The sequence below is a fragment of the Microcaecilia unicolor genome, chromosome 2, assembly GCF_901765095.1.
Source record: "Microcaecilia unicolor chromosome 2, aMicUni1.1, whole genome shotgun sequence".
Taxonomy (NCBI): domain Eukaryota; kingdom Metazoa; phylum Chordata; class Amphibia; order Gymnophiona; family Siphonopidae; genus Microcaecilia; species Microcaecilia unicolor.
Genome location: NC_044032.1, coordinates 246,404,949 through 246,423,493, shown reverse-complemented (window position 1 = coordinate 246,423,493; position 18,545 = coordinate 246,404,949). Strand labels below are relative to the sequence as shown.

The 18,545-nt window shown below is 41.7% G+C and overlaps 1 long non-coding RNA gene across 1 annotated transcript in view; it reads right to left on the bottom strand.

Moving 5' to 3' along the window:
• Positions 1-7,633: 7,633 nt before the first annotated feature.
• LOC115462372 overlaps positions 7,634-18,545 on the bottom strand; it is a 62,033-nt gene continuing 51,121 nt past the window's right edge. Inside the window, exon 3 of the long non-coding RNA XR_003940835.1 lies at positions 7,634-7,752. This is a non-coding gene — a long non-coding RNA (uncharacterized LOC115462372). The remainder of the gene's footprint in view (positions 7,753-18,545) is intronic.

Below are 18,545 nucleotides of genomic sequence, written 5' to 3'. Positions count from 1 at the left end.
CCCTCCCTCCCCTCTCCTGCGAGTTCCAGGCCCCCCTCTCTTGTGAGTTCCAGGCCCCCCCTCTCCTGCGAGTTGCAGGCCCCTCACTCTCTCTCTCTCCCTCCGAGTTCCAAACCCCCCCCTCAGAGTTCCAGACCCCCCTCCCTCCCTCTCGCTGTCCAAGTTCCAGAGCCTCCCTCCCTCCGATTTCAAGACCCCCCTCTGAGTTCCTGACCCCTGGACCCCCCTGTCGCGACCCTCTCTGGGCCCCCCTTCCTGCCGCCAACCCTGCCCCACTGCCGTCGCGTACCTGTGCTGGCGGGGGACCCCAAACCCCGCCAGCCAAAGTCCTCTTCTTCTCTGCACGGCGTTGACGAATGACGAATGATATGATCAAGTTTGAATCCATTTCTATGCGTGCATCTGACTCACAGAAACTTGATTAGATCATTCAGCAAGCAATGCCGCACAGCCGAAGAGGACTTCGGCTGGCGAGGGTTGGGGTCCCCCGCCAGCACAGGTACGTGACGGCGGCGGGGCAGGGTTGGCGGCGGGAAGGGGGGTCGAGAGGGTCGCAGCAGGGGGGTCCAGGTGTCAGGAACTCAGAGGGGGGTCTGGAACTGGGAGGGAGGGAGGGAGGTGGGGTCTGGAACTCGGAGAGCGAGAGGGAGGGGAGTGTGGAACTCGGAGGAGCTGAGAGCGAAGAAAAGGGAAGGCAGCCAACTCGCCGTGTGGACATCATACTGTGAAGGTGACGTCAGCCTGGCTTCGGAACCTAGCAGACCAACTCAGCCATGAACACAGGCAGCAAGACAAAATGTTGGAGGTGAGAATTATTATATAGGATGGGGCCCTTTTACTATAGCTTAGTGCATACTAATGAAATTAGTGCATGCTAAATGCTAAGAAGCCCATTTTATACTTATAACAGCTAAGAAGCTAACTATTGTACTTTTGAAAGATTTTACAATGGAGAGATGACAAAGGGGGCATTTTCAAAAGGGACGTCCAAGTTTTGATTTGGACGTCCTCGCAAAACGTCCCGATCCAGGGACGGGGAAATCTGTATTTTTGAAACAAGATGGACGTCCATCTTTCATTTCAAAAATACTGTCAGGGACGTCCAAATCCTTAAATTTGGTCGTCCCTAGATTTGGTTGTCGCTAGACATGGAAGTTTCTGATTTTCGACGATAATCAAAACCAAGGACGTCCATCTCAGAAACGACCAAATGCAAGCCATTTGGTCATGGGAGGAGCCAGCATTTCTAGTGCACTGGTCCCCCTGACATGCCAGGACAACAACCGGGCACCCTAGGGAGCACTGCAGTGGACTTCCTAAATTGCTCCCAGGAACATAGCTCCCTTACCTTGTGTGCTGAGTCCCCCAAAACCCACTACCCACAAATGTAGACCACTACCATAGCCTTTACAGGTGAAGGGGAGCACCTAGATGTGGATACAGTGGGTTTGTAGTGTGTTTTGTAGGGCTCACTGTTTCCTCCATAAATGTAACAGGTGGGGGGGTGGGCCTGGGTCTGCCTGTCTGAAATGCACTACACCCACTAAAACTACTCCAGGGATCTGCATACTGCTGTCATGGACCTGAGTATGACATCTGAGGCTGGCACAAAATATTTTTAATGATGTTTGTTTCGGGTGGCAGGGGGTTAGTGACCACTGGTGGAGTAACGGGAGGTCATCCCCGATTCTCTCCAGTGGTCATCCAGTCATTTCGGGCACCTTTTTGTGCCTTAGTCATAAGAAAAACAGGTCCAGCTGAAAACGTCCAAGTGCTTGTCAGGGACGTCCTTGTTTTTTTCCATTTTGGGTCAAGGACGTCCAAGTGTTAGGCATGCCCAACTTCCACCTTCGCTACGCCTCCAACATGCCCACTTGAACTTTGGCTGTCCCTGCGATGGAGTGCAGTTGGGGACGTCCAAAATCAGCTTTCGATTATACCGATTTGGACATTTCTGTGAGAAGGATCTTCCAATTTGTGTCAAAAGATGGGCGTCCTTCTCTTTCGAAAATGAGCCCGAAAGTTCTAACGGATAAACAGATGATTTCCCTTTCGATGAAACAGCGTATTCAAAATACTAGGTTAAAGTACTTAAGTAAAAGTAAACATGCATACATATTTTAATGCTTAAGTAAAAGAACACTGAAGTAAAAAAAGTTATTGTTAAGATTTTTATCCCAACAACTTTATTGCTCTACAATTTAATCCACTGCCTTTTAGTAAAACTAAATTTTGAAAATGACTGTCACTTATTTGGATGCACTGCTAAAGATGCTGCTCAATAACAGCACAGCAGGAAGAGGAGTGTTCAGTTGAATAAAGTTTCTTCAAATTAGACCAGGCTGTAATGTTGCTGATATCTTCTGACTGGGTCTGCAGGTATTGAACCTCTCTCTGAAACACTTGACTTCCATATAGCAAAGAATGTTTTACCATCATCATTAACATCTAGAAGAATGGGAAAATCTATAATACAAGTATGATAAACTGAACCGGTCTTGGTTTCAGCCTTGCTCGTTTTTTAATGAGGAAAAGCCTCGAGAAGCCCCCAGCTCTACTTTAGCCTCGGGGGCTGGGCTGCTTCATCATCAGCAAAAACTTCTTTTTAGAGTTGTAATAAATGAGTGATCCTAATAAATCTTTTAGATTGCTTAAGTTGCTAAACTTGTACTTAGCTTATGTTGTCGCTTGTTGCTTCTTTTTTCACGGCTCGCTATTTCTGATACGAGTCTTGGGGTCTTTCTACCACCTTGGATTCTGGATTCTGACCACGACCAACGATGGCCAGCATTTCATTGACCTGCCTCAGGGTCTGTGGTCTCCGTTATTATCTCTGCTGTGGTAGAGCATAAGAGACACGCTAGTATGCAAAATGGCCGCCCTTTAAAGCTGCATTACGTCATACGCCATCTGCATTAGAAGTAGTGCTGTCTATTTCATCAATTGCATCTTCATATTTATCTTCCTTATTATGAAGTCTAATTATGAGAAGGCTTTCACAAAGTTGGAATCGTTGTTGTTCTAACAATTTTTTATATGATAGCAAACTCTATATGAATGTCTTCGAAAACTGATGCAAAAACATCAAATACATGTGAATCCTTCAATCTTCTTAAAGCCAGATAAGTAGACTCTTATCAATCCACTGGACAGTCACCCTGATGTAAAATTTCCCACGGGATGCCCAGCAGCCTTTTGTGGTAGAAACATGTCTGTTCACCAAGAATTGCAGCCAGTTTCAGCTTCATCTCCTCTTCAAAGTGACCCGACTCATCACTGTTCAGTTTGGCTGGAGACCAGTTACCAGGTCAATAAACACAGTCAGCTCCATTGTTCTCAGAAGCTGTATTCTCTGAACAGAAGATTTTAAGATGAGATGATGTACTGTTGCTTGTATGAGGAGGTTTGCATTAGCAAAATCCAGTTCCAGTTATTGCTGCTTCATTTGGTTCACTGAGTAATTGTTATTTACATCTGCTTCTGTTTTAATATTTTACTTTTAATTACAAGCATCATTTGTAACTAAGTAAAAATAGTAAAAATTGGTAAAATTATCACTTTAGTAAAAGTATCAAATGTTTCCACACTCCTTTACAAGTAAACATGACAAAACTTTTACTTAAGTATAGTAACTAGTACTTTTACTTAGTTACTGTGCAACACTGTCTGTAGGACAGGGAAAGTCTGTCATGAAAGCTGACCACCTCTACCCCACCCCCCTGGTGCCCTTCCCTCAGTGAAGTGGCTGGCAAGGAGCCATGAATCTCTCATCATCAGCCACAAGTCACCATGGAACAGATGGGGTAGTGCTTTATATCACTACCCTGGGTGGCATCAAAGGTGGTGATACTGTACATTGGTGAAATTATCCTCATGGATAACTAAATCTGGCTGACAAGTTGTAAATACTATTGGTTTAGGTGGTTGCTGCAGCTCTTAGCCACAAATTATAAAATGCCCTCTAAAACAGCTTTTAGTTGGTACATGACCCCCACCCCCTAAACTCAATGTCATGCTTGAATTCAAAGATAACTTGCCAAAATACATGGAGATATTATCTATTTTATGAGTGGCATTTGGACCACACAGAATGCCATATATGCTCCCTGACAGCACGCAGGTGGAGGCCAGACAAGGCAGGAGCAGGCAGCAGATCAAAAAAGAGTGTGCTACTTGAATGCAGGTGGGTCATGCCGCACACCCAGGTTATGGACCAAAGCCATATTTTAAGGTATTTTATTATCCAAAGTGTGGGATGGAATCAATATGTTCTTATAGTAGCTGACCGTGATGACTTTATTCAGCATATGATTCACGATATGATTGAGGTCTATAAAATCCTGAGTGGTGTAGAGCAGGTAGAAGTGAATCGATTTTTCGCTCCTTCAAAAAGTACAAAGACCAGGGGACACTCAATTGAAATTATATGGAAATACTTTTGAAACAAATAGGAGGAAATATTTTTTCACTCAAAGAATAATTAAGCTCTGGAACTCATTGTCGGAGGATGTGGTAACAGCGGTTAGCATATCTGGGTTTAGAAAAGGTTTGGACAAGTTCCTGGAGGAAAAGTCCATAGTTTGCTATTGAAATGGACATGGGAAAACTACTGCTTGCCCCAGGATTGGTAACATGGAAGGTTACTACTAATTGGGTTTCTACCAGGTACTTGTGACCTGAATTGGCCACTGTTGGAAGCAGGATACTGGGCTAGATGGAACATTGGTCTGACCCAGTATGGATATTCTTATTTTTTTATTTTTTTTGTTACATTTGTACCCCGCACTTTCCCACTCATGGCAGGCTCAATGTGGCTTACATGGAGCAATGGAGGGTTAAGTGACTGCCCAGAGTCACAAGGAGCTGCCTGTGCTGGGAATCTAACTCACTTCCTCAGTTCCCCAGAACAAAGTCCACCACCCTAACCACTAGGCCACTCCTCCACTCCATATGCTCATTTCTTGTCCTTTTATTCTATTGCCATTATGTTATTAGAGTCAATATGATTGTAAATTCTGTTGCTATAAATTACAGTGAACAACTTACAGATTCTAAGTAAATACGTTTTTGGTTTATAGTTTTGGGGAGGTTACTTGGGTCTCTCTTTGGCATGATGAGTGTTCTTCCTGTTATTAGTCATTGTGGTTAGGTCTGACTGACTGATCTTTGCAGTTTTCTATATCTCCAAGAAAATTTAACTGTTTGGACCAAAAGTTGGGCACTTCATCTGGGCAGGGATCCTCCAGTTTTAGGCTTTGTTCAAACCTGGTCAGAGCTCTTTTTTTTGCTACTTGAGGCCACTATATATATTTGCCTTCTCCAAATTCTCCTGTATGCTGGACGGCCTTTCTGCTTCTTTATTTCTGCTCTATGGGGTCCTTGAATACATTTTTTCCAGCTTTGGTTGGTGGTATTTTAATGCAGTAAGTTCTTCTCCAGTTCTCTGTACAGTTACTTTAAACTCACACACATAACTTGATATCTTTTTCTTCTTTCTTCATAGCCTTGCAGATTTTCTGCTTCTGCTGCTGCAGTTTGTTTTTGGAGGGTATGAATTTAGGGTCTTCTGTTAGTACAGGATGTTTCAGCCTGATGTTTCAAATCTTTCCTGTTCTCTTTACTGATCTTGATCCTCTGAGTTACTTACTTTTCAATGACACTACAGCATGTAGTGATTCTGTTTTTCCTTCTCTGTTTCCATGGAGGAGTTATCTTTCCCCCTTTTTTCTGGCATTGTGCCCTTATTGTTGCAAAATACTGTATCCTGTTATTTTTGTAATAACAATATTTGGTTCCTTTTAGGCACATTCCCTGGGATTCTGTATATCGCGCTGAGATTTCCACACGGAAATCAAAGCATATTCCATAACAATGTACAGAAGCTAATTGATTAATCAGTGTTGATAATTGGATGTTAACAGCCAATTATCAGAACTAATTGGAATTAATTAGAATTTACGTATAATACTTGCTAAGCATATTCTGTAACGTGGTGCACGTAAATTCTAAGTTGCATAGTGAAAAGGGGGTGTGGCCATGGACGTGAAATGGGCATGTCATGGGCATATCTAAAATCTGTGTGCATTGTTATAGAATAAACCTGCTCCATGCCTAATTTAGGCATTGGGATTTACATCAGGTTTTACGTGACATAATTTGTCATGACTAAATTTTGTCGCGTGGACCAGTGCTTGGCGTATTCTATAAACCACAAGGAATTTAGGCTTATTCTATAAAGTGTGCCTAAATGAAGGTGTACTTTATAGAATATGCTTAAGCGAATTTCATTTTGGCATCCAATTTTTAGGCGTGATATATAGAATCTAGTCGATTGTGGCCTTGTTGATTTTAATTATCATGCTTTTTACTTTGGTTTAACTTAGGCAGTCTTTCCTTCTCTTGGACCCCAGCATAAGTATCCATCTCTATGTAAGCCAGGGGATCAAATGCCAGCTGTTCTAATGGTGCACATTAATGATAGCTTATATTTATGTATTTATTTATTTATTTCTGTGTTTTATATATTTGTTTCAGAATATTTCTAGTCTGCCACTTGAGTAAGTTCTAGGTGGATTACATAAAAACGTATGACTTAATCATAATACCCATAAATAACAATGCTCATACTAATATAAACATAAAAAATAAGTCAAATACACTAGAAAGCTCACTCATCTATTTGGGGGGGATGGGGAAAGGAAAAATCATGCCCTAATTAATAAAATCTATAGAGAAATGAAATGCTTTGATTTTCTTTCAAAAGTCACACAAATTCTTTTTTATATCTCAAGTATTCTGATAATTTATTCTAAGGTTCGGTCCGTGCAATTCAGAACTTCAGTTTATATGTATTCACATAAGAGGCAACCTCAGTGAAGGCTATGAGCCTTGGGAGTACCATGTTGGTAATTGTATAAGGAGCTGCATAGTTTTAGGTGGCAGGAAAGAGCCTAAATCAGTGGTTCCCAAACCTGGTCCTGGAGGCACCCCAGCGAGTCAGGTTTTCAGGATATCCACAATGAATATTCATGAGAGAGATTTGCAGGCAGTAGAAACAGTGCACACAAATCTCTCTCATGAATATTCATTGTGGATATACTGACAACATGACTGACTGGGATGCCTCCAGGACTAGGTTTGGGAACCACTGTCATAAATCATGGTTTCCTTATCATCCCTCCAGACCAGTCCAGATAATTGGGTTATGCACACCTACCAGCAGATGGAGACTGAGAACACTGAACTTTAGGGAGTTCTATATCTGTCATGTGCACCCCCAGACAGTCAATATTTTTCATTCTCCAGCAGATGGCAGATGTGGTTAAGCCTATGCACTCTGATCAGAGCAGGTAGGCCAAATAGTTAGAGACTATTGTTAAAAATAAAAATAAAAAACAGGAAAGAAATTGAGTTCAGTCTTTTTAACATTGCATAATTAAATGATATAAACAAACAAAACCTAGCACATCATATTACATTATTCATATTTGAAGTAGAAGAAGATGCTTCATAGAATTTTACCAGTGAATCCCAAACTTCATTACTAAAGGCACTCTGCTTTCTGATGGGGGCAAAGGGTCTTTTTAGGCTGTGCCCTAGGGCTGCTGTACTTGGGTTGCTGAGTACCTCTCCATCTTCCTGAAGCCCTCTGGTTGGGGATCCTCTCAGGAGCAGTGTGTGCCTTGGACAGTCTTCCCTTCCTGTCTGAGGGGAAGTCCTGGAGTGCCAGTAAGTGCTCACCTACAGCAAACACTTTGAAAACAACAACAAAAAAAAGATATTAGCAATAGTCTGTCTTGTACAGGGAAGATCCCAAGTTCTGTCTGAGTCTTTGGCAGGACACTATTTTGACCCTGTAAGGGAGAAAAAGCAGTAGCATCAAGCTTAAGAGGAACAGTTTAATCTTTCCCTCAGGACTGCGGCTCAACCTTGCCAGTGCCAGTCATACAGCAGGCATAGTGTGGAGGAGTCGGGCATTTGATGTCGCTTCTGCAGGGTGCAACCCGAAAGTTTGTCCACATCTGAATTGGCCCAATCAGACTCCCTGATGCTGACAGTCTGCATGTACTGCTCAATTGGAAGAGATGGTGGTGTCCCCAGCTTTTTCGGGAACTACCACCATATCGGACAGTATGTACACCTCAGAGAAACTGCTGTGGCTTGAGTTGATGGCAGGTCTGCTGCTGGTACTTTGTTGGTAGACTGTTTTAGGAAGGAGTGTCACCTCCCCCCCAGGAAATTGTTTTAGCAATATGTGAGGCCATTTGCTTATGTTAGTTGGGTGCGGTAGTGCATTTACATGCCTAAGTGACAACTTATAGAATACCGACTAGCGTAAAAGTACGCAGCATGATTTCATGGTGCATACTTTACTTATGGGCATGTGCATAGGTGAGGTATGGACAGAGTGCACAGATATGCATGTAAATTATAGCATTCTATCATTTGCATGAATTTGTGCCAACATCCAGGTGCGGGCATTTAGTCCAGCTATAGGACAGGTGTAGGTAATTGCACTTTAAATGCAAGCACATTTTTGGCCACTTGAGCTAGTATTCTATAAAGAAAATAGACAACAGAACTAAGGACCAACTGGTGCAAAATAGTCCTAAAATTATCAAGATCTATATAAGCCAAGCAATGTCCACAGATCAAAAAATGCACTGCTTACTGTACCGCACATGTTATATGCATCCTAAACCAATTAAACCTATGCACCCTATTAAAATTCCTATATGATTAACTTCTTCGTGAATTGGGACAGGTTGTAAATCAACCATATAATTCATTCAGACTATTATGGTGTAATCATCTTACCACTGGCATAATGCACATTGAGGCTCTTTTACTAAGCTGCGGTAAAAACGGACCTGCGCCAGCGGCAGCAGCCATTTTTGCCACGCACTGAGGCCCTTTTTACTGCAGCGGGTAAAAGGGCTGAAAAAAGAAATGGCCGTATGGTAAGATTGAGCTTACTGTATGGCCATGCGGGGGGGTGGGGAGCACTTACTGCCAACCACTGAGGTGGCGTTAAGGGCTCCCGAGCCAACCTGGTAGCAACTGGGCAGTGGTAACACCCTTGTGGAAATATTTTTCAAATATTTCTGCTAGTGCTGAAAATGTCATGCACTGGGGGTCAAAACTACTGCTGGTGCCTGCGTTGGGCCAGCGGTAGCTCTGGATTGGTGTGCGGTAAGCCCACATTGGGCTTACCACCGCTTAGTAAAAGGGCCCCTCTGCCATTTGCTGCTATGGCAAGAGAAATAGCCTAGTGGTTAGTGAAGTGGCCTGAAAGCCTACAAAGCTGGTTTCAGTTCCCATTACGACTCTTTGTGACTCTGGGCAAGTCACTTAACCCTCCATTGCTCCAGGTACAAAATAAGTGCCTGTATGTAAACCAGTTTGTAAACCACTTTGATTGTAACCACAGAAAGACGATATATCAAATCCCACCACCTTTCGGTGTTGTGTTTGTCTTCTCTACAGGCAAACGTAACATCACATCAATGGCATAAAAACAATAAAAAAGTGTAACTCATCACACAAGATAGACAAATCCAGATTAATAGCATTGATGACAACAATGATCCCTGTGGCACACCTCACTGAATATTATACCATATTGAAAACTCCTCAATTTGAATCTGCTGTACCCTTCTCTTGCAGATAAGATGAAAATCATTAAATTACATTTGGGCCATCCATCCCACACATTCAAAGCCTATCTAATAGAACAGAATGTACAAAAGAATCAAATGCTGCAGAGATATTTAAAAGAACAATTACAATACCCAATGTCCTTTGTAGGAAATGAGACCAGAAGTCTAATGTGGGAAACTAGTAAAGTTTTTGTACTATATAAGTAATAGTAACGAACATATTATACAATACCAAAGAACAGATACATTAAAAGGCAAATACACTTGTAAAAAGATATGCTGACTAACCAGAAGTTCGTGTCCTGCCAGAATCTGACTACAACACTAAGAATGATCCGAGGAGCAGCCTTTCAGATGACGTCAAAGAAATGCACAAGAAAGAAACTAAGGTAACGAGTTAACATTGTAGACCTAAGACAAGAACACATGAAGCAATTCACAATAGTTTGAAGAATATTGTAATTCCCTTTAATAGAACAGAATAGAATCTGTGTTCAACAGCATTTGCATTCTTCAAGGATTTGGTGTCGGTCAAAAAACATGTTTTGAATAGTATGTCACATCTATAAAGATGTTCTGCTAGCTTATAGAATTGAAGTTTTGCGGAAATAAGGTTATTGTGTTGATTTGCAGAAATAAGGTTATTGTGTTGATTATCTTAATATTGTAATAGAAACATTTCATTCTAGTGCAGCATTATACCTGGCTATGGTCTCATTTTCAAAGTAATCCGGTCATGCACCGGAGCATAGGGGGCAGGATTTGGACATGTTTTTCTCCTGGATATGGTGTTCCGCATGAAGATGAAATTGAAATACGGTCCTGTACTGGGGAACAACAGTTATTTAAACCTTTTTGTAATAATATGTGGCAAGAGGATTGAAGAATATCATTGAGATGACATTAGGATATCACTTCCTGTGGTTGTGGAAACACACTCTTGCATTTTCTATGAGGATGGGAACAGCGCAATTAGCAGCTGAAAGTGGAGTGTCCTCATCGTAGTTCCTGCAGAGATGTATGGTCATTGGTGATAAGGATACATGCCAATAAGAGACAACCGTTGTGTTTGAACAGCACACACAAGGACAGCATACCAGTGTGTAACTTTTTAAGACCTCCAGAGACCTACAGTGGTTTGAAGAACTATTGTGCAGGTGGAGCATTGCAGCACTGTGACTAAGACACCAGTGGGTGTAATTGCTCTATGCTGACCATTTGAATGAGAACTGACATTACTGAAATGTTGCAATGATGGTCCCAAGAAACACAAGCAGTGATATGTAAAATATAGTGCTATGTCATATGATTTAGTATGAAGTATGAATGAATGTGAATGAATGGGGTTGAGGCATGCATTGTATTTTAAGTAATGTATAATAAAGTTGGACATTTGATGCAATTAAAGTCTGTTATAAAAAGTAGACCGATACACATATATAAAAACAAAGAAATAATTTATTCAAACCAAGATAAAAGCTTTTTTCTTGGTTTGAATACATTATTTCTTTATTTTTATATATGTGTATTGGTCTACTTTTTATAACAGACTTTTATGTAGCAAGTAGACTGTTGCCTTTTTTGTTTTTCATTTGATGCAATTATACTTGAAACTCTAGAGAGTGGTTAATACAGTCTCATTTTCAAAGCACATAAACTTACAAAGTTACATAGGAGCTCACTTTCAAAAGAGAAAAAAACATTTAAAGAGTGGCATAAAGCAGCATTTGAATGATCAGAGAGAATTGCGTGCTTAAATTTGCATGCAATTATCTCTGATCATAGGTCCGGTAAAGCCCCGCACTCTTCCAGCGCTATTTTTAGAGCGCTGTTTGGAACAGCACGGGGCTTTTCATCATCTGCCTAAAAGTTAGGCGGAAAGCGTGCCAAGCTACCATGCTGTAAAAGTAGGAAAACTATTTTATTCTGAATGTATTAATTGGAATAGATCAGCTTTGGGAAATGTGCATCTCTGAAACCTTGAATTTCAGTTTCTATTTCTCTAGTATTGCTGTTCATGCAGAGTCTGATGTAGTCTCTGGGAGGTATTCTGCTACTGTTTAGTTTGTGTGTAGGGATCTGTAGCACTCTGACTTGTTTTGTTTTTCCAGCAGGAAGTATACTGCTATTCTAGAGTGCTGCCTTTATATAGGTAGCGTTTTTGTTATTTGAGCCCTGAACCTTATTATGACAGAGGTCTGGAATGTGTATGTGGGGTTTTTGTTTGTTTGGGGTTTTTTTAATATACTTTGATTATTGGAGCTCTGCAGGGGTTCTTCGTCCTTTAGGTTCTCTCTACCTTGGGAGAGATGGTGTTAAAGGGGCCCATCTCAATTTTTCCCCCCAGTATCCATTCAGTCCTGGCTACGCCATTGCACAGAGAACTATCTTTAACAATATACAAAAGTTTTGAGAACTTGCAGATACTGTTTAAAAAGTAAGCAAGAACAAGTTATCTGTGTTCACTTCCTAGAGATGAGCAAATTAATCTCTTACGTGCACAGTTGCTCTTTTCTGCATGAATCACTTTGTTGTCTCTGATGACATTTCACAGTAAGTGTACCATTAGTGAAAAAAATAAGAAAAAGGAAGATGTAGCTTTTGTTGAGGGGCCATTAGATGTACTAACATATAAAATTTCTTTTATTAATAGAGAATACTGACTAACATTTTGAGTGCCTCTTAGGACAAATGGTATGCAATGTCAAGAAATCTGATTACAACCAAAATACAGAAGAAATCTGATTACTCATACATATACGTATACCTTTTAATTCAGATTCCATCCCTAGATAAAATTACGTAGGATGGATTTCTATAGAAAAATAGATTATTTCCTTTAACTGGAGACAGCAAAATACCATATTAACTCAATCGTTTATATTTATTTCTGTCAGTTGCCAACTCTGCAACATTTGTTAATGCACTTAACAATGTCATTTTGTTTCCACTATAATAAGTGTAATTAACTGATGGAAGACTCACTGGTTAATACTATAAAACTACTTCTTTGTTTTCACCATTACCCCATAAAGCGATACTGGAAATGAGGGGTCTGCCTTGGGTGATTAACTGTGTTCCCTACAATGACCAATTATAGGTTGTTCTGTCTCTTCAAGCAATTTTTCCACAGAAACAGTGAAGCTAATTTTATAATTGGGCAGTAGGCAGTGAGGGCCTTTATAAAGTTTGCCTTTCTGAAACCTGCCGCCCAAGGCAGGAGTAACTTTGAATATGTGACAACTGGAGCAATTTTATAAGTGATGGCACCCCTGGATTCTATATAGGTTGCCTAAGGTTGAGTACACAAATTTAGGTGCCCATGACAGATACATATGTATAATACCCCTCTCAATGTCAGGAGTGGAAGCTTTCCCCGAGTCAGAGAGAAGAGTTGTACCTCGGTGCTCTTCAGGGCATAGACAGGGTTCCACTCAGCTGAGGCAGGCACAGACTCATTCAGCGTGGTCTGAATACAGTTAGGAGTCTGAATGGGACCATTCAAGAGACTCAGAAGAGGACCCTCATTACTTCTTCAAGAAGGAATCTTATGGGGTACCTGCTGATCTCTCCACACTTAAAAAGAGACATAAATCTCCACCTGAAGGTCTCTCTTTCACTGGTTTTGTCATGGAGATGGCATCTGCCATCCCATTTAAGTTAGAGATGGAGGAAGAGCCCAGGGCACAGATGTTAACTGTCCTGGACTATGAGTCTCCTCTTAAGAAAGAAGGACACAGTACCATTGCCCCCTATCCTAAAGGATGCGCTAATAAGGACCTGGGAATCTCCCCTATCAGTGCAGGTCACACCTAAGAAGGTGGATATGCATAATCATATCCAGAAGGCTCCTGGATTTGAGAGGGCTCAAATGCCTCCCCACTCTCTGGTGGTTAAATCCACCCTCAAACAAGCTAGGAGCTCCAGGACTCATGCCTCGGCACCCCTAGGTAGAGAGACTCAGACACTAGACTCGTTTGGGAGGAAAGCTTTTCAGGGCTTGGTGCTCATTGCCCACATCCAGTCCTACCAACTCTACACAGCCTTTACTTACAGACTTTGGCCTGCAGTACACTCAGTCTTGTGGATTCTGTAACACAGGACCAATCCAGTAAGCAGCTATAATATATCTGGCCAGGGGCACCCATGACTCTTTTGACATAGCATCCAGACTCTCCGCCATAGGTATGGGGATGTGCAGATTCTTATGGCTGCATATGTCTGACCTGGAACCAATGGTTCAGGAGAAGTCGGTGTACATTGTCACATCAGCATGGAATCTGAAGATAAAGTAGAAGAGTTTGCTGACCTCATTAAGAAACATACAGATAACATTCAAACCCTGTCTCGGCACCCTCCAACTGCATCCTCTTCCTCACAGAGGTTGTCTAGTGGGCCTAGGCAGCGGCCCTACTACTCTCAAAGGCATAGGTTTCTGCCACCTTCCTGCCCAAACCCCTCAGGCCTAGCTTTCACAGTCTCACCAGTCCCACCCACAGAAGCCCCAGCTGGCTCCCTAGTCGAAGCAAGGGACAAGCTTTTGACTGGCTCCAGGAGAGCATAGCTGCACTCAAATTAACTGTCCAGGACAGCTTACTGGTAGGTGGAAGGCTGAATTTTTACCATCACAGGTGGACCCTTGTAACCTCAGATTAGTGGGTTCTTCAAGTAGTCCATCTCAATTACACCTTGCATTGGCACCAAAGACCACCAAATTGCCCACTGAAAGCATCGTTCATCAGCTCTCAGCACAAGCACGTACTTGCAGCGGAAATCTTCACCCTTCTACAGGCCAATGCAGTCAGAAGAAGGGAAGGGATTCTATTCCAGCTACTTCTTTGTGCCCAAAAAGTCAGGAGGATTTTGTCCAGTCCTAGACTTAAGGGTCCTGAACAATTTCCTGGTCAAAGAAAAGTTCAGGATGATTTCCCTGGGCACCCTTCTCCCTATGATTCAGGAAAATGATTGGCTATGCTCTTTGGAGTTACAGTATGCCTATACCCACATTTTGTTATTTCCCAGTCATGGGAAGTATCTCAGATTCCGCATACGGAAATACCACTATGAGTACTGCGTTCTGCCATTTGGCCTCGTGTTAGCTCTCTAGATTCACCAAGGGGCCACCCGGCAGGAGGCAACCCGGCTAAACTCCCATGGTCTGTGGGATATTCAGTGCTGGGCCATTTCCAGAGACCTGTATTGAATATTTGGCTTATTTTTGGCCAGTTTAAACTTAACCAGCCAAGCCAATATTCAGCACTGAGCACTCAAGTTTAAACTGGCCAAAGATAGGCCTACTATTTCAGTAGCCTGATTTGGCCAGCAAACATAGCTGGCAATGACCCAAATATTAGCTGAGTGCTGACCAGGGATATTCAGTGGGAGATGACCAGCTATCTCCCACTGAATATTCGCAAATAACTGGTTAATGTCACATTTACAAGATAATTTGTAAATCTGAAGGTGCGGTTCTTCCAGTTCAGGAACAAATCCTAAATTTAGCTTCTTTTCCTCCTTTATTCTTTGAGAGTAAAGGACAAGGTTAGTTTATTTGTTCCACTGCCTTGGTTGTGAGTGTGTGTTCCCTGGATATTCGCCACGACTACAACCATCAGGTATCTGGGAGCACATCACTATCTCCTCACCTGTCCTACAGAAAAACTGCTTAAATACCTTTTACATCTCTCTGTCAGGTTTAAAAAACAACAACTCTGTAAGGGTTCATCTCAGTGCAATTAGTGCTTATTGTCTCCATGTAAGAGTTAAGCCCATCTCTGTACAGCCTCTAGTTGTTTGCTTCATGAGAAGTTTGTTACTAACAAAGTCTTCTGTCAAACCTCCAACTGTGACATGGGATCTCAATGTTGTCCTCATCCAACTGATGAAAGCTCCTTTCAAGCCACTAGATTCCTGTCATCTGAAGTATTTGACCTGGAAAGTTGTGTTTTTGGTGGTGGTCACTTCAGCTCACACAGTCAGTGAGCTTCTGGCCCTAGTAGCTGATCCACCTTACACTAAGTTTCACCACAATAGAATATTTCTATGCACACACCCTAAGTTCCTTCCTAAGGTAGTGTTGGGTTTCCATCTTAATTAGTCATTCATCCTACCAACATTTTTCCCAAAACCAAATACCCATCCTGGCGAGAGTGTACTGCAAGCCTTAGATTGCAAGCGAGCCTTAGCCTTCTATCTGGAATGGACTAAAGCCCATAGACAGTCCACCCAGCTTTTTGTTTCTTTTGACCCAAACCAGATGGGGGTAGCCATTGGCAAATGCACAATTTCCAATTGACCAGCAGATTGCATCTCCATGACTCTAGAGGGTCAAGTGAAAGCCCATAATGTCAGAGCCATGGTTATGTCAGTAGCCCACTTAAGATCAGCCTCTATAGAGGAGATTTGTAAAGCTGCGACGTGGTCATCTGTCCACACATTCACATCTCATGACTGCCTTGAGCAGGATACCTGACGTGACAGCCGGTTTTGGGCAAGCAGTCCTGCAGAATTTGTTCGGAGTCTAGAATTCACCCCCCTAGGCCCAGGTTTGTTCTGTTCCAGGCTGCACCTCCATACCTAGTATGTCTAAGGTTTCAGGTTGATTGAATTGTAGGCCTCGACATTTTGAGTCCCTATTGTCCTAGCACGGTTGTATTCAGTGAGAATACAATGGCCTGCTTGTCTTCAGAGAAAGCAAACTTAAAGATCTCAATATGCATTCTCCAAGGACAGCAGGCCAAGTATTCTCACATATCCTCCCACCTCCTCTTGGAGTTCTATTCTTTAGCTTTATAAAAGGGACCCGCGCTTGTGCATTGGGTGGAAAGGCACTAGCGCATACATGGTGGGATGCTGCTAGAAAGTTCTAACTATTATTGCTAGTCAGTGTCCATGCCAGGTTCCATTGGATGACCTTCACCCATCTGTGAGAATATTTGGAGAACACCTGCTCTAGGTGAGCACCTTTGTTTTATCTGCATAGAGTATGTAGTTTATAAAAAGCCATTTCTGAAGGTACAGCACTGCTACACCCATGGAAATGGCTTTGAAAGTTGTCGTAAATGTTTATTAGCTCTGTATGTTTCTTTTTTTTTTTAATTTGTAAAGTTTATTGAACAAACCACATAAAAATTACATTACAGTGTCTCATCCTAAACTCTATGAACATCCATCGCTCCCGCACCCGAACCTTGGGATACAGACATATAATCATTAAAGAATGCCACTCTGTATGTTTCATCTTGGACTTAACCTTTTACTCTTCTCCAAAACAGAAGCAACATTCAGCTAACGCTTTGAAAGTTAGTGACAAGAATGATGCTGGTGAATGGAATCAACAATCATTTGACCCCTGGATTTTTTCCAAACCACTTTTCTACTGATCAAATCTTATGGAAGTAAGTTGTATACAGATAGGTTGAAATAATTGGATAACATTTCAAAACTTAGATGGGGCTTTGTTTTCTGTCCATCTTCTTCCCCTTCTTTCTCTTTCCTGTATGTGGTTTGATTCTTTTGTATGCCTGCTATTCTTTCCTATCAAATATTATTGTTACTTTCTATCTCTTTACATACTTTTGTACCTATGTAAACCACCTAGATCTGCCAGTTAGGCTTGGCGGTATATCAAATCTAATAAACTATAAACCTATAAGGGATCATGGGATCCATTTACTTAGCTCAATAAGCTGTTAAATGTGGGAATTACAACACAGTAACAATCAGAGTAGGTCCATTATAACAGTACAGTACCTTATCAGGTAATTCCTGTATTAAATAGCTAACCCACAGGGGGCATGGAATGGGTGGGGACCATGTCTTACAGTTAATATTCAGGTGGATACAGCACATTAACAGTTAACAGTACATATAACAGAGAGCAGCTAAAAATCATATAGCCTATCCAGTCTGCTCATCCACACCAAACACTCACATCTTCATCTCCTTCAGAGGCCCTATGCTATCCACTATCTCTGCTTCTCCTCTAGAGATCCTATGTGTTTGTCCCATGCTTTCTTGAGTTCAGATACACTCTTGGTCTCCACCACTCCACCTGGAGGCCGTTCCATGCGTTCCCACCCTTTCTGTAAAGAAGTATTTCCTGTTAATATATGGCCTGGCTTTAAGGCTACCACTGGAATAGTGATGGCCAAAGCTATGCAGCCTAAAACAACTGAAAAAGTACTGACTAGGCCAAACAACAAGTAAATGATTTAATATTTGAGAATCTGCAAAAAGCAGGTCTGAATAATGAGTCCTGACACAAATTGGTACAATTTTTAAATCAAATACAGCACCTGTAATGAAAGAATGATGGATCAGATGAATAAAATGGAGCTTATAATTTTGGTATACAATGATACAGAGGTAATACAGAGTTCATGAGATGGTATGAAAAGTATGAAAGGTATGAAAAGTATTGCAGCCGGAAGATGTGAAACTGTTATCTCAACGCTTCCCAAAACATGTTGATAATTAGCAGTAGCTGAGAACGGAAGGAGGTGGGCACATCAGACAGCAGACCGCGTGGGAAAGTATGATCTCAGAAAGTGAGAAAGATTAGGAGCAAGGTTTCTCACCATTCACTTCTATGGAGAGGTTTGTGTATAAAAGAGGGGAGATTTTGCCTTAGTTTGGAACTCCTCCCCAACGCTTCTCTCAGACGGCAGGGCGCTGTGCAGATAAACCCAGAATCTGATGTCTGTATTTGTATCAACTTGAAGACTTGTGTTTGGGTAAGAAATAAAATGTACCTATCTATCTAAACCTATCTCTGTCTCTATTTTTATTGATTCTATCTTCTCTTTACCTAACATTTAGCCTACAAGGTAGATCACATACAAGTGACACTCAGTTTTGGACAGAAAGCAGTAGTTATGGGAATTA